Source organism: Dromiciops gliroides, chromosome X, assembly GCF_019393635.1.
Source record: "Dromiciops gliroides isolate mDroGli1 chromosome X, mDroGli1.pri, whole genome shotgun sequence".
NCBI lineage: Eukaryota > Metazoa > Chordata > Mammalia > Microbiotheria > Microbiotheriidae > Dromiciops > Dromiciops gliroides.
Window position 1 is genome coordinate 64879803 of NC_057867.1, and position 20027 is coordinate 64899829.

The 20027-nt window shown below is 40.6% G+C and overlaps 1 long non-coding RNA gene across 1 annotated transcript; it reads right to left on the bottom strand.

Moving 5' to 3' along the window:
* Positions 1–3286: 3286 nt before the first annotated feature.
* Positions 3287–19821, bottom strand: LOC122733336. Its single transcript, XR_006353817.1, has 4 exons — positions 19778–19821; positions 14344–14506; positions 3800–3891; positions 3287–3416 (listed from the first exon to the last, which is right to left on the bottom strand). It is a non-coding gene; the product is annotated as an uncharacterized LOC122733336 (long non-coding RNA).
* Between the last annotated feature and the right edge of the window lie 206 nt (positions 19822–20027).

Genomic DNA, 20027 nt, shown 5'->3' on the forward strand with positions numbered 1-20027 from the left:
TGGTGTTCCTTAAGTCTGAAGGCTTTCTCCCATCCACTGCATATATAAAGGGCTTTTTTTGTGTGTGTGTGAGGCAATTGGGGTTAAGTGACTTGCCCAGGTCACACAGTTAGTAAGTGTTAAGTGTCTGAGGCTGGATTTGAACTCTGGTCCTCCTGACTCCAGGCTGGTACTCTATCCACTGCTCCACCTAGCTGCCCCTAAAGGGCTTTTTCTACTGCGAATTATGTTGCCAAGTAAACAACAAGTGCTATTGAATAAACACTCTTCCACATTTGTTACATACATTGAGTTTTTCTCCATTGTGAATTCTCTGATGTCGAATAAGGTTTACATTAAGACTAAATCCTTTCCCACTTTGCTGACATCCAAAGGATTTCTTTCTGTCAAGAGTTTTCAGGGCGGCTAGGTGGCACAGTGGATAGAGCACCGGCCCTGGATTCAGGAGTACCTGAGTTCAAATCCGGCCTCAGGCACTTGACACTTACTAGTTGTGTGACCCTGGGCAAGTCACTTAACCCCCATTGCCCCGCAAAAAAAAAAAAGAGCTCTCTAATGTTGAGTAAGATCTGAGCTCCCACACAAAGCTCTCCCACATTTATTATATTCCGAGGCTGTGTCTCCTATACAAATTCTTTGATGTTTAAAGAACTGCCCAGGTTTACTAGATCCATAGGGTTTTTCTCTCTTGTGTTTCTTCCACTGTCTTAGGAAAACTGAATTCTGATTAAAACTGTGATCATATGAAACATGTATCTGGGATCTGGCTTCTAATAGGCTTCCTTCTGCATAACCCACATGTAACCCAGGCTTGTCTCACAACCCTAGCTAATTCTCTTCTGCAGGTTGCACAAATGTCTCTGAAAGCTACCGCGCTATCACGGTCCTCTCCAACAGCAAGAGCCTACACAATAGCCACTAGTGATCCTGCTGCTAAGCTAGCCTGGGCTTTGACTTCTTCCGAAATGGCATGCTTTGGAATCATCTCTTTATTCTCAGACATGGTCTGATCCTCTGAAACCACACACTGACAATACCAATGTCACCTGTTCCTTTGCTAGGAAACAGGAACTAGCCCACCTGAAACTGAGGGCAGAATCTTCAAGTTAACTGTTGTTGTTGTTTGTCCTTTGTTCTCGAAGAGGACCAGGACATCAGGAGGTGATGTCACGACTTGCAGTGAATTGGATTTAAGTGAGGGAGGGCTGTGCAAGGTCACCAATCTCTGCCTCTCTTCCAGAGCCATCTGGGTCCAGTGGCAACATCTACATCAGGATGACTGGAGATAGCCCCAGATGTTCAAGGCAATCAGGGTTAAGTGACTTGCCCAGGGTCACACAGCTAATAAGTGCCTGAGGTGAGATTTAAACTCAGGTCCTCCCAACTTCAGGGCCAGTGCTCTATCCACTGTACCACCTAGCTGCCCTCAAGTTAACTAATGCTATTGAAAAACACAGGGCTCTGACAACACTCCACATGGATTTCCAAGCCAAGGAAAGAAGAGATTAGTAAAAGAATGAAAATATGGGAGGGAGAGAAGGTGGCATGAAATGGAAGGTGAACACAGAGTCCATTATAGGAGGATAGGGTAACCAGGGTAGAAGAAACTGGAATGATAAGACATCAGTGACATCTTCATCACACCACCACAACTTAACTGGCATTTATGTAATGCTTGATGGTTACAAAGCACTTTATAGCCATTATCCACTTTGATCCTCACAACAACCCTATGAGGTGGGTGGTGTGAGTAGTATTATTAAATATTCTCTCCTCATTATAAAGAGGAAGAAACAGGTCCAGAGAGGTTAAGTAATTTCTCCAAGGTCACACAGCTAGTAGGGCCAGGACTCAAACCCAGGACAAAACTGAGAAAAGGCCCTGCACTTCACAATGAAGAAACTGGCAACTTTCGAGGGAACAGCTTTAGTAGAGTGGTAGAGTCGCGAGCCAGATTACAGTGACTGTACAATGGTGAGAAATTAAAGTCTAAGTATAAGCATTTTTTTCCAGGAATTCACCAGTAAATGAGAAGGAGATGTGATAGCCTGAGGGGATGCCAGGGTTAGGGGAATGCTTTTTGTAACTTTTTGGAGAAGCCTGTGAGTGTGTTTATAGACAGCAAGAAAAGAGCCCATAGATAAGGAGAAAAGGACAGGGGGAAGAATGGGGAGCAGGAGAAAAAAGAGAGGAAGGGGAAAGGAGAAGGAAAAAAAGGAAGGGAGAAGAAGGGGATAGAAGAAAGAGAAATTGGGTTCAACTTTAAAGAATGCATGAGGCCTACAATCATCACAGGAATTAAGGCAAAATGGGCCTTAGAGATCACCTACTCCAACGACCTCGTTTACAGATGAGGGAGCAAGGATCCAGTGAGGGGAAGTCACTGTTCCCCAGCCACAAAGGTACTTAATACTATGGCCAGGATTTGAACCCACATTCTCCACCTCCCAAGCCATTGTTCTTTCCAATCTACCATGCTGAACTTTTAGAACAATCTTTTTTTTAAAATCCTGCTAGGCACGGCAAGGCAGAAACCACTTCAATCCAACTCTCTCATTACTTACACCTTCTTGTGTGAAAATGTATTTCCTTTTTTCTGTCCAGAACCCCTAACCTTCAGGGTCTGGTTCATTCCTAACACTACTAGCATGAGAAGAGCTGATGACCAAGGCCGGGTCCAAGCTCCAGATTTCGTCATTTTAGATCATGTCCCTTCTTGGCCTTTGCCTTTCAAGACTAAAAAGGTCTCAGCTATCCCCGTATGGAAGTCCCGCCAGCCCTGGGCTCATTAGAATTGCCTTTCCCTGACCCTTCCCCAGCTCCTTTCTGTCCTTTCTAAAGCATGTGTAGCAGCCCACGTGTGCCTGCAATGATTGAGAAAAAAGATATAATACGGCAAAAATATATAAAGAAAAAAACTGGACTTCCTAGTGTATCTGTACTCTCTCATGGTTTCTATCCAATATTTCTGTTTTGTTTTGGTTTTGCAGGCAATGAGGGCTAAGTGACTTCCCCAGGGTCCAACATTTCTTTCTTTCTAGAAAAAGTTGTACTTAATGAAAGATATTGAAAGATATGGATGTTGGGGATTGGTCTTAAACCTTCAGAGGCCCACACCCGAATAGACAATCAGCACATCTATCTAAAAATAGTCTCATACCACTGTACAGGTAGATTACTGCTCCGATTACTTGTGGCAATTTTCAGTTACTTACAATCCAAGTTACTAAAACAAGGACTCAAGAAACAGATTCTGACTCCAGAGTCAAGCTGGAGTGGGGGCCTTACCCAATGAGGTTATATTCCCATAATTCTCCAGCACTGCATCCCTGTAGAGCCTCCTCTGAGTAAGGTCCAGTTGCCCTTCTTTCTCCTCTAAGACATACACAGCTAGCATCTTCAAATGTTACTGACTCCTAAAAATAGAGGATTCTGTTAAAGTGGGTACAATCTCAACAATCTGGTCTGGGATCAAAGGAAGATATAATAGCACTAGAAGAGCAGGGGTAAAGTTTATGTGGCACATAGGAATCAGGATGAAAAAGAGTTATTTCTGGAAGAGAGCCAGAAAATCTGGGTTTTACCACTGCCTCATCTACTCAAAAAAAAAAAACAACCAAAAACCCATTTCAATTCAATCCTATCTATAAAATGAGAATGGAATCTTGCAGGCTCCTGACAGAAGGAGACAAGGTTCAAGTCCCTAAACAGGGGATTGCTAGGAGAAAATGCTGAGAAAAGAGCCAAAGCTACACTTAGAGAGTAGCAAAGGGAATTTGGCAAGGAACGTGCAGCTTACCTGAGGCCAAGGTGTCAGAAGATCAACCACCATGACCAGGTCTCTTGTGCTCTTCCTGGGAGGAAAGGGAGGAACCCAGAAAATAGGGTGCACTAAAAAAGGTAAAAAGAGTCACGAGTCAGCCTGGCTTGTGGCTTCCCTGGGATGACCCCCTAGAAATGCCTCTTTCTACTACAGACACACACAAGTAGTTGGGAGAAAAGCACTCTGGTAAAAACACTGTAGGGGATTTTCCTTGAAAAATTGATTAATGAAAAATGGACTAGTATAAGATACGAGTTTTGTGTTTTGTTTTGTTTTGTTTTCAGAAGGCAGTCCACCTAAGACTAGTGTGAAACTTTAGAAGTTGCTAAGATATTCATTGCCTTTAAATTTCTAGTAAGAACACTTAGAAATATGTCTGGGATTATTTGAATCTTCTTGTACAAAATGACTACTATGGAAATGTTTTACATAATTGCACATGTATAACCTATATCGGATTGCTTACCATCTCAAGGAGGGGAGGGGGGAAGGGAGGGAGAGCAGTTGGAACTCAAAACTATTTTTAAAATGTTATAAAACACTGTTTGAACATGTAATTGGAGAGAAAATAAAATATCATATGCACATATGTATATGTACATATACACATATGTGTCTATAAATAAATATAAATAAAATAAATCTGTCTGGGAGGAGAAGGAATCATGCTGATGTAAAACTAGATTCAAAAACTATTCCTTAGGGACAGCTAGGTGGCACAGTGGATAGAGCACTGGCCCTGGAGTCAGGAGTACCTGAGTACAAATCCGGTCTCAGACACTTAACACGTACTAGCTGTGTGACCCTGGGCAAGTCACTTAACCCCAATTGCCTCACCAAAAAACAAACAAACAAACAAACAAAACAAAACTATTCCTTGCTGAATAGAGAAATATAATCCCCAGGGTGGACACTCTCAGAAATGTTAGAGTGGACCCAGAAGGCTAAGTGCTAAGAGTGGGGAGTTCCCACTTTCAATTGTGTATTGTTTCTGTGTGTTTGTGTGTGGTTAGAAATAATGAGAGTGGGGCAGCTAGGTGGCGCAGTGGATAAAGCACCAGCCCTGGATTCAGTAGGACCTGAGTTCAAATTTGGCTCAGACACTTGACACTTACTAGCTGTGTGACCCTGGGCAAGTCACCCTCATTGTCCCACAGGGGGAAAAGAAAAAAAAAATATATATATATATATATAAAAGAAATAATGAGAGTAAGGAAACAAGAAAGACAGAAATTACTGTTAAGAAACAGAGTGGAGAATCAATGGAATAGGTTAGGCACAGGAGACACAGTAGTAAATGACTTTAGTAATGTACTGTTTGATAAGCCCAAAGACTCCAGCTTCTGGGATAGGAACTCAGTATTTGACAAAAACTGCTGGGAAAACTGGTAGATAGTATGGCAGAAACTAGGCATAGACCAACATCTTACACCTTATACTAAAATAAGGTCAAAATGGGTACATGATTTATACATAAAATGTGATACCATGGGTAAATTAGGAGAGGAAGGAATAGTCTACCTCTCAGATCTTTGGAAAGGAGAACAGTTTATGACCAAACAAGAGATAGAGAATATTATGAAATACAAAATGGATGATTATTATATTAAATTAAAAAGCTTTTGTACAAACAGAAGCAACGCAGCTAAAATTAGAAGGGAGGCAGAAAGCTGGGAAACAATTTTTATAGCTAGTACTTCTGATAAAGGCCTCATTTCTAAAATATAAAAGGAACTAAATCGAATTTATAAGAATCCAAGTCATTCCCCAATTGAGAAATGGTCAAAGGATATGAACAGGCAATTTTCGGATGAAGAAATCAAAGCTATCTATAGTCATATGAAAAAATGCTCTAAATCACTAATGATTAGAGAAATGCAAATTAAAACTACTCTGAGGTACCACCTCATACCTATCAGATTGGCTAATATGACAAAAAAGGAAAACAAATGTTGGAGAAGCTGTGGAAAAATTGGAACACTAATGCATTGTTGGTGGAGCTGTGAACTGATCCAACCATTCTTTATAGCCCAAAGGGCTATAAAGCTGTGCATACCCTTTGACCCAGCAATACCACTCACTATTAGGTCTTTTCCCAAAGAGATCATAAAAAAGGGAAAAGGACCCACAGGTACAAAAATATTTATAGCTGCTCTTTTTGTGGTGGCAAGGAATGGGAAATTGAGGGTTTTCCCATCAAATGGAGAATGGCTGAACAAGTTGTGGTATATGAATGTAACAGAATACTATTGTGCTGTAAGAAATGATGAGCAGGAGGATTTTCAGAGAAACCTGGAGGGACTTGCATGAACTGATGATGAGTGAGATGAGCAGAACCAGCAGAACATTGTACACAATATCAACAACAATGTATGTTGATCAGCTGTGATAAACTTGATTCTTCTCAGCAATACAATGGTACAAGATAGTTCCAAAGGACTTATGATGGAAAAGGCTCTCCAAATCCAGAAAAAAAGAACTGTGGAATATGGATGCAGATTGAACCATACTATTTCTTTTGTTTTTGGTGCTGCTGTTTTTCTTTTTTGCGGTTTTTCCTTTTTGCTCTGATTGTTCTTTCACAGCATGACTAATGCAGAAATTTGTTTAATGTGATTGTACATATACAACCTAGATCAGATTACTTGCTGTCTTGGAGAAGGGGGAGGGAGAAAAATTCGAAACTAGAAATCTTATAAAAACAAATGTTGAAAACTATCTCTGCATGTAACTGGAAAATAATAAAATAATTTTATAATTAAAAAAAAGAAAAAGAAAAAACTCAGAGAAGGACACTCTCACAAGAGCATGGGTCCAGCTAGTGAATAAGGAAAACTATTTGTAAGGGGTTTTGATGCCCATATGCCATGAAATTCCACAGCCATAGTTCCACATTAGTGCCCTATGGAAGGAATTTTAAATTAAGGTAAAGAAGGCTATTAAGTTGGGTGTTTTTCATATTTATTTTACTTATTTTGGTTACATTTTGAGTTCTAAGCTGTCTCCCTCCTTCTTTGACAACCCTGCACTGGAGGAGGCCAATAATCCATACTTCCACATATCAGTTCTTTCCCTGGAAGTGGACAACACATTCCTTCACAGTTGATTTGAATATTCATCTTGCTCAGAACAGCTTAGTCATTCATAGTTACTCTTCAACCAATACTGCTGTTACTGTAATATAATGTTCTCTTGGTTCTACTCATTTCACTCTGCATTTTTTCATACAAGACTCCTATTCTTCAAAATTTGACTCAGTTCAGGGAGCAGCTAGGTGTCGCAGTGGATAAAGCACTGGCCTTGGGTTCAGGAGGACCTGAGTTCAAATCCAGCCTCAGACACGTGACACTTACTAGCTGTGTGACCCTGGGCAAGTCACTTAACCCTCATTGCCCTGGGGAAAAAAAAATTTGACTCAGTTCCCTATATATTTGAGATACGAGGCCTTTATCTAAGAAACTGACTGTAAAAAATATTTTCTGCTTTTCTTCTAATTTTGGCTACATTGCTTTTATTTGTACAAAACCATTTTAATTGAATGTCATCAAAATTATTCCTTTTCTATCCCCCAATGCTCTCTATTGCTTGTTTATTCATAAATTGTTCTCCTGTCCATAAGTGTGACAGGCAATATGTTCCATGTTCTTCTAATTTACTTATCACGTCTCCCTGTGTGTCTAGACCATGTATCAATTTGAATCTTATCTTAGTAAACAGTTGGTCTATACCTAGTTTCTGCCAGATTGCCTTTCAATGTCCCCAGCAATTTTTACCAAATACTAATTCTTTTTTTTTTTTAAGTGAGACAATTGGGGTTAAGTGACTTGCCCAGGGTCACACAGCTAGTAAGTGTTAAGTGTCTGAGTCCAGATTTGAATTCAGGTACTCCTGACTCCAGGGCCGGTGCTCTATCCACTGCGCCACCTAGCTGCCCCTAAGGAATAGTTGTTGAATATAGTTTTACATCAGCATGATTCCTTCTCCTCCCAGACAGATTTATTTTATTTATATACCTAGCTGCCCCACCAAATACTAATTCTTATCCCCAAAGCGTAGATCTTTGTGTCTATCAAACACAAAGTTACTCTTATCATTTACTACTGTGTATTATACACCTACTCTATTCCACTGATCCACCACTCTATTTCTTAGGCAGTACCAGACTCTTTTGATGATTACCACTTTGTAATGTGGTTTAAGATCTGGTACTGCTAGACCTCCTTCCTTTACATTTTTTTTCATTAATTCCTTTGATATTCTTGTTATTATTTTTTCTAGCTCAATAAAATAACTGTTAGTAGTTCAATTGGGATGACACTGAATAAGTATATTAGCTTAGGTAGAACTGTCACCTGAGTTCAAATCCAGTCTCAGACACTTGACACTTACTAGCTGTGTGACCCTGGGCAAGTCACTTAACCCCAATCGCCTCACCCCCCCAAAAAAAAGAATTAAAAAAGTATGTTATAATTATTTTCATATAGTTCCTGGGTTTGTCTTGGAGGTATACTCCCAGGTATTTTATATTGTATTGTATCAAATGAAATACCTCTATCTCTTCTTGTAGGGCTTTGTTGATGATATGTAGAAATGCTGATAATTTATGTGGGTTTATTTTATATTGTTACTTTGCTAAAATTATTAATTTTTTCAACTAATTTTTTAGTTGAATCTCTAGGATTTCCCAAGTATATAATCATATCATGTGCAAAAAGAGTTTTATTTCCTTGTTGTCCATTCTGATTGATATTGATATAACCAATTATGTCAATAGTTTTCCTTACTTACATTGAACTAGCCCTACATTTAAGATCTAAATCCCACTTGGTCACAATGTATAAGCTTTGTGATATGGTGCTGTGGTCTCCTAGCTTAGTATTTTTACATCGATATTAATTAGTGAAATTGGTCTATAATTTTCTTTCTCTGTCTTTGCTCTTCCTGGTTTAGGTACAAGCACCATATTTGTTTCATAAAAGGAGTTTGGTAAGACTCCTTCTTTGTCTATTATCCCAAATAAGTTATCTAATATTGGAATTAGATGATCTTTAAATGTTTAGTAGAATTTACCTGTAAAGCCATCTGTCCAGATGCTTTTTTCTTAGGAAGCTCATTTATGACCTATTCAAATTATTTTTTCTAAAACAGGTTCATTTAAATATTCTATTTCCTCTTCTGTTAATCTGGGCAGTTTATATTTTTGTGAGAATTCTTCCATTTTACTTAAATTGTTAAACATCTTGGTATAGAATTGGGCAAAATCTTGTTGGAGAAGGGAATAGGGGCGGCTAGGTGGCACAGTGGATAGAGCACCGACCCTGGAGTCAGGAGTACCTAAGTTCAAATCCAGCCTTGGACACTTAACACTTACTAGCTGTGTGACCCTGGGCAAGTCACTTAACCCCAATTGCCTCACTAAAAAAAAAAAAAAAGAAGGGAATAGCAAACCACTCCAGTATCTTTGCCAAGAAAACCCCATGGACAGTACTAAAATGATAAGAGATGACATTGGAAGATGAGTCCCTCAGGTTGGAAGGTGTCCAATATGCTACTGGGGAAAAGCCAAGAACAACTACAAGTAGCTCCAATACTAATGAAGCTGCTAGGTCAAAGCTGAAAGGAAACTCAACTGCAAATGCTTCGGGCAACAAAAGGAAATTCTGATGCTGTAAAGATCAATACTGCATAGGAACCTGGAATGTAAAATCTATGAACCAAGCTAAGCTGGATGTGGTCAAACAGGAGATGGAAAGATTAAACATCGACATTTTGGGTATCAGTGAACTTAAATAGTCGGGAATGGGTGAATTTAATTCAGATGATTAGTACATATACTGCCGTGGGCAAGAATCCCTCATAGTCAATAAAAGGGGCAGAAAAGCAATACTGGGGTATGATCTCCAAAATGACCCAATGCTATCTGTTCAAATCCAAGGCAAATCATTCGACATGACAGTAATACAAGTCCATGCTCCAACCACTGATGCTGAAGAGGCCAAAGCTGATCAGTTCTATGAAGACCTACATCATTTTCTAAAAATAACAGCCCCAAAATGGCATATTCATCATGGGGATTAGAGTACTGAAGTAGAAAATCAAAAGCTAATTGTAAAAATAGGCAAGTTTGGCCTTGGCAGACAAAATGAAGAAGGACAAAGACTAATAGAGTTTTCTTAAGATAACTCACTGGTGATAATACTCTTTTTCAACAACCAAAAAGCGACTCTACACATGAACAAATCAAAGTGATCGTATACTTTGCTGCCAAAGGTGGAGAATTTCTATAAAGTCAGTTAAAACAAGACCTGAAGCTGACTGTGGATCAGATAATGAGCTTCTTATTGCAAAATTCTATTTAAATTGAAATGGGGGGGGGGGGCAGCTAGGTGGTGCAGTGGATAAAGCACCGGCCCTGGAGTCAGGAGTACCTGAGTTCAAATCCAGCCTCAGACACTTTGCACTTACTAAATGTGTGACCCTGGGTAGGTCACTTAACCCCCATTGCCCCCCCCCCCAAAAAAAACAAACAAAAAATTGAAATAGGGAAAACCATCAGACCATATAGGTATGACCTAAATAACATCCCTTATGAATATGAAGTAGAGGTGATGAATACATTTAAGGATTAGATCTGGTAGCTAGAGTATCTGAAGAACTATGGACAGAGTTTTGCAATACTGTACATGAAGCAACAAAAAACATTCCAAAGAAATCTTTCACAACTGTGACCAATGTAGAAATATGTTTTACATGATAGCACATATATAACCTACATCAAATTGCCTACCATTTTAGGAAAAGGGGAAGGAAGGAAGAAAAATTTGGAACTCAAAATCTTATAAAAATGAATACTAAAAATTATCTTGACATGTAATTGGGGAAAAAATTAAAATGCTATTAAAAAAATAAGAAAGAAAAATGACTGTCTGATGAGGAAAGAAGAAAAGTGAAAGGTAAAGGAAATGGGGAAAGGTATATCAAACTGAATGCAGAATTCCAAAGAACAGTAAGGAAAGAGGTTCTCTGAAATGAGCAATTCAAAGAAATAGAAGAAAACAATAGAATGGGAAAGATGAAAAGATGAACTCTCTTCAAGACAATTAGAGATATCAAGGAAATATTCCATGCAAAAATGGGCGTGATAAAAAAAATGGTAGGGATTTAACAGAAGCAAAAGAGATGAAGAGGTGGCAAGGATATACAAAAGAATTCTATGAGAAAGATGTTAACATCACCAATACCATGACGGTGTGGTTACTGATCTAGAACCAGACATCCTGGAGAATGAAGTCATGTGGGCCTTAGGAAGCACTGCTAACAATAAGCTAGCAGAGGTGATGGATGATTGGAAAAGAAGCATGAGGTCATATATTGTCACCTTTTAAAATTTAAGTTATATGCAGAGTACACCATGGGAAATGCCAGGCTGGATGAATCAGAAGCTGGAATTAAGATTACTGAGAGAAATATCAACAATTTCAGATACGCAGGTAATACCACTCTGATGGAGGAAAGGGAAGAAGAATTAAGAAGCATCTTGATGAGGAGGAAAGAGGAGAGTGTGGGGCAGCTAGGTGGAGCAGCGGATAAAGCACCAGCCCTGGATTCAGGAGGACCTGAGTTCAAATCTGGACTCAGACATTTGATATTTAGTAGCTGTGTGACCCTGGGCTTAACCCTCCTTTCCCCCTGAAAAAACAAAAAACAAAAAAGAGAGTGTAAAAGCTGGCTTGAAGCTTAACATCAAAAAGAAAAATTAAGATCTTAGCAACTGATCCCATCATTTCTTGGCAAATAGACGGAAAAGAAATGGAAGCAGTATCAGATTTTATGTTCTTGGGCTCAAAGATCACTGAGGAGGGTGAGTGCGGCCATGAAATTAAAAAACACTTTCTCCTTGGAAGGAAAACTATGTCTGGATGGCACACTAAAAAGCAGAAACATCACCTTGCTAACAAAGGTCATGTAGTCAAAGCTGTGGTTCTTCCAGGAGCAATGTACAGCTGTGAGGGTTAGATTATAAGGAAAGCTGAGAGCCACAGAATTGATGCCTTTGAAGACTTTTCAGATTCCCTTGGACAGCAAGGAGATCAAATCAATCAATACTTAGAGAAATCAATTCAAGCTATTGACTAGAAGGTCAAATACTGAAGCATAAATACTTTGGCCACATAAAGAAAAGATGGTACTCACTGGAAAAGACCCTGATTGAAGGCAGATTGAAGGCAAAGGGAAAAGGGGACAACAGAGGATGAGAAGAGATAGTATCATGAAAACAATGAACATGAAGCTGGACAGACTTCAAGAGATAGTGGGAGATAAAAGGGCCTGGAGTGCTATGGTCCACAGAGTCATGAAGAGCTGGAGAGAACTGAGCAACTGAACAACAGTGGTATATTTATCCTTTTCATTTTTGATACTAGTGATTTGGTTTTCTTCTCTCTCTTTTAAATCAAATTAACCAATGGTTTATTTTATTGGGCTTTTCCCCCCTAAAACCAACTCCTAGTTTTATTCATTAATTCAATGGTTTTCTAACATTTAATTGTATTAATCTCACCTTTAATTTTCCAAATTTCCAATTTGGTGTTTAGTTGAAGAGTTTTAATTTGTCCTTTTTCTAGTTTTTTAAATTGTATCTCCAATTCATTGATTTGCTCTTTCTCTATGTGACAATTAAAAATATGAGAGATATGGTATCTGGGTAATTTAATCATTTTATTAACATGGCTGGTGGATTATTAATAAAATGAGGTCTATGAATGTCTCTCTCAGACCAAAGACCCCCAATGGCAGTGGGAATTCAGTTTATATACCCTTCTAACTGTAGGAGGTCCATCACACAGCAATCAAATCTAATTGGTTAGTATCATTTGGAGGTGGGTTATATTAAAATGAAATCAGGGGATACATGACTCAAGTAAAGATGACATGGGGAGAAATGTAGAGACCCCCACCCAAGGTGACAAAAAAGGTTCCCACCTAGAACTGATTCATGCAAGCCAAATCTTATCAGTAAAGTGCTACGACTTATCTATACAAAAGAATCTGTCTCTACTTAAGGCTCCTTTTGTTAGCTTTGGTTTGGATTGGGTTTGACCTAGATGAGATTTGATGAAATCTCTCAAGGAGGCCTTATCTCTGGGTGGAGGGAAGAGGGGACTAGAAAGGGGCGATTTATAGGTCCCCCAAGATATTGATTATTGACAATTATTTCTCACATTTATTTTATTGATGTAAGCATTTAGAGATATAAAACTTCCTCTGATTACTGGTTTGGGTATGTTACCTCATTATTATCATTCTAGACTCTGCAAGTATTAAATAGTCTACTTAGGGTCTATGAATATGCCTTGTTATTGGAATAACTTAACAACAGTTGAGGATTGGTGAGAAAGGTCCCTAACTGGATATTACTTGTATTTTCATTAAGAGCTAGTCCTCCTATATTCTCACCAATGCAATGGCACAGAAGAGTTCCAGGGAACTTGTGATGGAAGAGGATCTCCAAATCCAAGAAAAAAAAAAAAAGAACTGCGGAGTATAGATGCTGAATGAACCATACTATTTCTTTTGTTTTTGAAACTATTGTTTTTTTCTATTTTGAGGTTTTTCATCATTGCTCTGATTTTTTCTCTTATAACATGACTAATGCAGAAATATGTTTCATGTTGTTATGTGTGTGTGTATATATATATATATATATATAACCTATATCAGATTACCTGCTGTCTAGGGGAGGGGGGAGGGAAGGGAGGGAGGGAGAAAAATCTGAAATTGTAAAGCATGTATAAACAAAAGTTGAGAACTATCTTTACATGTAACGGAAAAAAAATAAAATACTTTATTAATTAAAAAAAATTAAAAATAAATAAATAAATAAATAAATAAGAGCTAGTCCTCTGTTGATATCATTTTAACAAAAGAATGTTTGAGAATACTGTTAAAAAAAGAAGAAGAAGAAGAAAAAGGGTAGCTAGGTGGTGCAGTGGATAAAGCACTGGCCCTGGATTCAGGAGGACCTGACACCTGACACTTACTAGCTGTGTGACCCTGGGCAAGTCACTTAACCCCAATTGCCTCACCAAAAAAAAAAAAGAAGAAGAAGAAAATACTGTTGAAGACTTCCAAGTTCAAGTGATTAATAAAGAATTGGTGTTTTAGAAAAGGGAAATGCAAAAGCATTTTCATCTGTGCCTCAAATTATTGATGTTTAGATCGCCCAGTCTAGTTCCAAGCACTACATTCTCACTAACCTAGTGAAAATGTGCCCTAACTGCTGATAAGTAACTAAGAGAAAATAAAGAGACATGGATGCCAGACTGATAGAGACTCAGAGGGCCCCAGTCACAGCTACTGCCTCACTTCAGCTGCTTCCGGATCACCCTATGGTGCTCAGTGATATCACTAACAGCCATGACCCTCAGCTAAACATTATGTGAGAGGAAATGACTATGCATAGGTGGGGCTCCCATGTCACCAAAAGAAAATGGGAGAAACAGGTGTAAGGGTTTGCTTACCTTTTGGCCAGGATGCAGTGAAAGAAGAGACGGCAAAGGAAAAACAGCAGGGGGCTGAGTTCACAGAGACGTGTCCAGACAATGAATAGTCAGTCAATGAAGGAAAGGGTGAGCTAGGAGGTGGGCTCCTTTACTGCTCCTGAAGCCATTTCCAGGAAACCTACTAAGAAATCAACATGTGTAATAGCTAACCATTTTTAAATATAAAAAGAATGATTTTCAGATATTTATGGGTTTAAATGTTGTTTGCCTTTTACACCTATCAGTTTAAATAGATTTAAAAATATACCAAAACTCTAAGGTATCATTGCAAAGGGGGAAAGATTATGTCCAATGTGTAAAGTGGGAATACTTTGGCAGTAACGACATCATAGGGTCTAGAGCTAGAAAGAACCATAGGAATCATTTATGCTCTCCCATTTTACAAACAGAGGGGGAAAGTAAGGTTTTATATGGAGACACGACATCCCATGCCATACATATAGTTCTCGTCAGAGTCATGACTAAAACTCAAGTCTTCTAATTTCCAGGGGTACCTTCTTTCTACACTATCATACTGCTCAATTTGACCTTTGGGAAACTGAACCACAGGATTTTACCTAATCCTTCAGATCTACCTGCACTGCAAGTCCTGGCCTGCTGCCACCTGCATCTGGTTACTGTCCATTCCCCTCTGTCCAGAGGTGAGGTTCTGAGAGTCTGAAATTGGGTGGTGGTAGAGAAATGAAAATGAGAAGGTGAATTCCAGAGTAAGCCTGGCCCCTGGCACAAAGCATACCAGTATCTCCCACAGTGGCATATAAACTCCAGCAAATTAGGGACTGCTTGACATCAGTATCCTCACTGTATAGAAGAATACAGTGCATACTATAAGTGCCTAATTAATGTTTATGGTTCATTGCTTGAAGGTGTTTATAAAATGTTTGTTGACCTGAAGTAAACTGAGGTGGAATGGAAAGGAGATGGCCACTGATTAGATAAAGGGGTAGGGTAGAGTAAAAAATAATTACAGGAGCTAACACTTTCCCAGCCCTTTAAGGCTCACAAAGAGTTTGCTAGCCCTTATATCTCACCAACAGTGTACTAAAGTCCTATTCCAGTGTCACTGCCTGGAAGTGAGCCTAGGCTCTCTAAGGCTATGTATGTCATTTCAGGGCAAATTTTGGCAAGTAGCACCAACCTGGAAAGGGACCACGTCTAGGCCTGGTGACAGACCTGTCATGAGAGGACCAACCCACCAAAGCGTGAAGAGCCTTAGCATCAGTTGGGCTGGAGGGCAATCCATTGGGGGCCAAAGGAACTAATAAAGAAGATATACCAAGGGGGCAGCTAGGTGGCACAGTGGATAAAGCACTGGCTCTGGATTCAGGAGGACCTGAAACACTTGACACTTACTAGCTGTGTGACCCTGGGCAAGTCACTTAACCCTCATTGCCCTGCCCCTCCCCCCCAAAAAAGTTCAATTAGTCAAGAGTGTGACATGGCAACCAAAAATACCAATGTAATGTAGAGACTGCAGTAACAGGATTAGAGCCTCTGTACTTTGGTCAGACCATATCTCCAGTACTGGACTGAGTCCTGGGGCATCAGATTTTAGGAAGGACATCAACGAGCTAGAGATTGTCCAAAGAAGAGCAAACTGGAAACTCCACTTCAAAGAACTGGGCATGTTCAGTCTAGTGAGAAGATTTTAATGGGGGGGGGGGGGGGAGTAAGACATGATATCCACTTTTAACTATTTGCAGGACTTCCATTTGAAAGGCTGCCATTAGATTTCATTTCACCGAGCCTCCTGAAGGCCAGAAACAATGGCCAGAAATTGCAGAGGGAGGTCTGGATATCTCACGGGGGATAGTTTTTGCCTAACCATCGGAGCCTTATGAGATAGGTAGGTCTTCAAGCACAGACTGGGTGCCTCCTTATCAAGGATATTGCTTGGGGGGGGGAGGAGGAGGGGGAATTCCTGCTCAAGAAATTGTCCTTTATCTTAACTTCCAACGGTGAGATTCTGGGATTCTGACTCCAAGGTGTCATGTCTGGCTGGGTGACAGGGAGGATGGTGATGCTATTATTAGGAAGAAAAAAGTCAAGAGTAAGGACAAACTGATTGGCAAGGATGCCAAGTACCATTTTGGATTCAGTTATCAGTGGGACATAATGTGTTAGGGTCTAAGAGGCACTTAGATACGTAAGCCTGGAGCTCCAGGGAAATGGTAGGGATAGAGATTAGGTGTGAGAGGATAGTTAAAGCCAAAGAAATGGATGAGAACACCAAAAGAGAAAGTGTAGGGGCCTGTCTACATTTCGAGGATTATAAAAAGGGCCAGTAAAGAAAACAGAAGGATCAGTAGATAGAGGAGAGTACAAAAGCATGGAAGTCAAGGGAAGAGGAGATATCAAGATGGAAAGTCATTCACTAAGCATGCATCACAATGTGAAATGCGTTAGAGAAATCAAAGAGACAGATAAAAAGGCTGGAGAAAGAATAACAGCCATTAGGAGCTGACGATTACATAACTCTAAGGTTTACAAAATTCCTCCTGTAGATGTTCTCACCATAGCCTGACCCTGTCCCTACTACATGCAATGACCTCATGAAATAGATGAGGAGAAGAAGGCTCAAGAAAGTGATTTGCCCATGATCATTACATGCCCAGTCAATGTTGGAGGAAAAATTCAAATCCGATCCCTCCTGATTTCAATGCAAGGGATCTTTTCACTATACCATACTGCTTCTCAAGAAAAAAACTGCTCAAGATTGAACTCCCTTATAAGGCAGCTAAGTGGCGCTGCAGTGGTTACAGTGCTGGGCCTGGAGTCAGGAAGACTCATCTTCCCGAGTTCAAATCTGGTTTCAGATACTTACTAACTGTGTAACCCTGGGCAAATCACTTCACCCTGTTTGTCTCAGTTTCCTCATCTGTAAAATAAGCTGGAGAGGGGCAGCTAGGTGGTGCAGTAGATAAAGCACCGGCCCTGGATTCAGGGGGACCTGAGTTCAAATCCGGCCTCAGACACTTCACACTAGCTGTGTGACCCTGGGCAAGTCGCTTAACCCTCACTGCCCCACCAAAAAAAAAAAAAAAAGAAAGAAAAGAAATACTAACTTCCAAAATAAACTAGAGAAGGAAATGGCAAACTACTGTAGTATCTTTGACAAGAAAACCCCAAATGAGGTCATAAAGAGTCAGACACAATTGAATGACAACAAAATAAGGCAGTGAAGTCCCCATAAGTGGAGGTCTTTAAGCAGAGGATGAGGTTGGACTTGTAAAAGACATTACAGGGATTCCTACTTAGGTATGAGCTGGAATAGATTCTTTGAACTACTTGAACTCCAGACATCCTCATCTTCACACCCTGGCCATTTTCCACCCCGTGCCCCCCCCCCCATCTTATTGTAAGAATTATAATCAAATCAAAACTACCATAGCCTCTGGAAAGGGCATGCCCTATTGTTGTACTTCATATTCCTAGAGAATTCCCAAACCCAAACATCCTTCACTGGCCTCCACTCCCCTATACATAGTCTCCCCCTATTACACAGTGACCTTCTTGAGGGCAGGGATTGTCCCACTATTATATTTCTGTCCCCAATACTTAGATTCTTCATTTACTCAGGACTAGGGAGCTGACAATACCTAGATACCTTAGGCAAGTCATCTAAACTCTCAGGACCTCAGTTTCGCATCCATAAACAGAAAGTTGAATTCGAGAGCTTCAAATATCCCTTCCAGCTTTAAAACTATGATCCTAGAGATGACAGGGAACTACTGAAAATGCTTGGATACAGTCACATAAGCAGAAGTGTGCTTTAGGAAGGTGATTTTGGCAGCTCTTAGAAGCCCCGAATAGAAAGGCTAAATGCAGGGAGTCTGGTTAGAAGGCTACTGTACTGCAGGACACCAGTCAGGGAGGTAGCAAAGCCAGACTTGAATTGGCAACTCATTGAATGTGGAGGATGAAGGAGAGGAAAGAGTTGTGGATGACTCTGAAGCTCTGAACCCTGGGTTTCTAAAAGGATGGTGGTATTCTCCAAGGAAGTAGTTAAGTCTAGATGAAGGACAGGTTTTAGGGAGAAGATAAATAAGGGATGTTTTAGATATACTGAGTTTGAGGAGACTAAATGTCACCCAATTTAATGATTACGTTTCAAATGTTGAAAACAGCTCAAAGAATGTGAGCACAGTGTAGTGAACGTGAGCACAAATGCCTAGTAGCTGTAGAACATCAGAGAAGACCCTTCAGCTCTTAGGAGCCTCCGTCTCCTCATCTGTAAAAGAAGCAGATTAGATTAGCCCTAAATGGTCTTTAAGCTGTTTTCTTTCCAGCAACTGAGGGGCGGTGTGGCATGCTAGCTGAAGAGCTGCCTTAGACCCAATAAGAGCTGACTTCTAGACCCACTTCTGTCATTTGCTGGCTTTGCTGATCCTGAGTAAGTCCTAAGATAGCCTTCAAGCTGCAGTGCAGGGGCACTAGTAGAAGGAATTTCCTCATCCAAGAACTCCCTAGAGCAACAAAATGAAATCACAGGCACAGTACCTATTCCTACCCTTTCTAGCAATCACAGTTCATCACTATGAACCAGCAAGAGACTAGGAATAGAAAGACAAGTAAGAAAAACAGGAGAGGAAAGGTCAGTGAACCTGACGATTATTGAAAAGTGACTGGGGCAACTAGGTGGCGCAGAGGATAAAGCACCAGCCCTGGATTCAGGAGGATCTGAGTTCAAATCTGACCTCAGACACTTGACTGGGTGACCCTGAGCAAGTCATTTAACCCCCACTGACCCACAAAAAAAAAAAAGAAACGAGGGTGGGGAGAGACTGTGGATATGGAACACACTGTATATAATGTCAAAGTTTTTGAGGTTGGTTAGTTTTGCTAGCTTTTTTTCACCACTTTTTTATTGATTGTTTTAAAGACATGGTTCTCTGGGAGAATGGGGGAGGAGCGAATTGGAAAATGTTGGTCACATAAAAACAAAAAAATAGCAAATAAAATTTATTTCTAAAAATAAAGCACGAAAAATCGCAATGGGTGGAAGGGTGAGCAGCTAAGAAGAGAAGAAAGGCAAGGCCCATAGTCTAAGTCTGGCAGCGAAGGGGACGAGGCAGATAAGGTTGGGTCCTTTCCCGATCCCCTCTGCTCCCTCCCCGTCCTGCACATCGCTCAAGAGCGATGTGATTTATGGGGAGGCGAAGCTAAATCCAGGGGCCAGGCTTGTGTCTGCCTCAAGTGCGGGGATAAAATGCCGAGTGACCAGAGGCGTTTAATGGGGACTGGGGACGCTGAGGCCTAACTGGTCACCCCAAAACTGGTCAGACAGCGAACACAGAAGAAAGAGAGGTTCTAAAGGCAGGGGGGAGTCGGGGAGGCTGAGGGAGGCCGGTTCCAGCCCGCGGGAGCCCGACTCAACCAATACCCAACTCACCCAACACCAAGTTGATCCCGGCGACAGCTGGCAGTACGGACCGGACGCGGAAGCCGAGCAGCGAAGCCACCCACTTCCTGGCGTGACGTACTTCCGGGTCCTCTCTAGGATGTCTCGGAGGTCTATGCCTCCCGTAGCTCCACTCTCCAAAGCCTATGGGAAAGAGTCTGGGACCAGAGGAAGGAGGACGCCACAAGGAGGCAGGGAAGAGGGCAGGAAGAGAGAGGGCCTTATCTTCTCTGTAAGTAGT